Source organism: Anneissia japonica, unplaced genomic scaffold, assembly GCF_011630105.1.
Source record: "Anneissia japonica isolate Jap-2015-1 unplaced genomic scaffold, ASM1163010v1 scaffold18646_len793_cov140, whole genome shotgun sequence".
NCBI lineage: Eukaryota > Metazoa > Echinodermata > Crinoidea > Comatulida > Comatulidae > Anneissia > Anneissia japonica.
In genome coordinates this window covers 1-793 of record NW_022699631.1, presented here as the reverse complement: position 1 = coordinate 793, position 793 = coordinate 1, and the positions used below count along the sequence as shown (strand labels likewise).

The following is a 793-nucleotide window of genomic DNA, read 5'->3' as shown; positions in this document are numbered from 1 at the left end:
AAGCAACGTCGGGCCTGATTATTACTTCGATGGGAGACTGCTTGGGAATGCCGGGTGCGGTGGTGTTTAATTGCCTATGGCCATACTTCGGTGAAAACACCGGTTCTCGTCCGATCACCGAAGTTAAGCAACGTCGGGCCCGGTTAGGACTTCGATGGAAGACCGCCTGGGAATACCGGGTGCTGTAGACTTATTTCATTTATACTTTTCTAAAAATTCATTTTACCAATTTAGTAGCGAATCGACAGCTCTTATAATATTTCTAAGTAACACGTTACAACTTGAAAAATCATTCAATGAACTCGATGATCGAAGTGTTGCACTGTTGGTGCATCCTTGTCTACGGCCATACTACCTTGAAAACACCGGTTCTCGTCCGATCACCGAAGTTAAGCAACGTCGGGCCTGGTTAGTACTTGGATGGGAGACCGCTTGGGAATACCGGGTGCTGTAGACTTAATTCATTTTTTACCCCCTAGAAATTGATTTTACCAATAGTAGCGCATCGATAGCTCTTATAATATTTTCCTAATGCAGGCGTCACTTTGAAGCCTGGACCCACCTCCTCAGAGGTCGCTAACTATCGACGTCGAGATGTGTATAAGAAAGGTCAATAGATTTGCTGTTGTAGTGAAGTCCTAACGTTCTTTTTTTAATCTTGATTGAGTGAAGCTTTACCTATAAATTTGATGAAAGGTATGAAGGTTTCACGAATAATATGTGTTTGGAAGTTCATGAATGGTGGGAAGATTTGACGAGTAATTTGTGTTTTATGGTGATGTGACATTAATAG

At 42.2% G+C, this 793-nt stretch overlaps 1 non-coding gene and 1 pseudogene across 1 annotated transcript; both read left to right on the top strand.

Annotated features, from left to right (window-relative positions):
* Window positions 1–72: 72 nt before the first annotated feature.
* Window positions 73–191, top strand: LOC117103024 (annotated as a pseudogene).
* Window positions 192–338: 147 nt separating this feature from the next.
* LOC117103023 lies at window positions 339–457 on the top strand. Its single transcript, XR_004444510.1, has one exon. It is a non-coding gene; the product is annotated as a 5S ribosomal RNA (ribosomal RNA).
* Window positions 458–793: the final 336 nt, after the last annotated feature.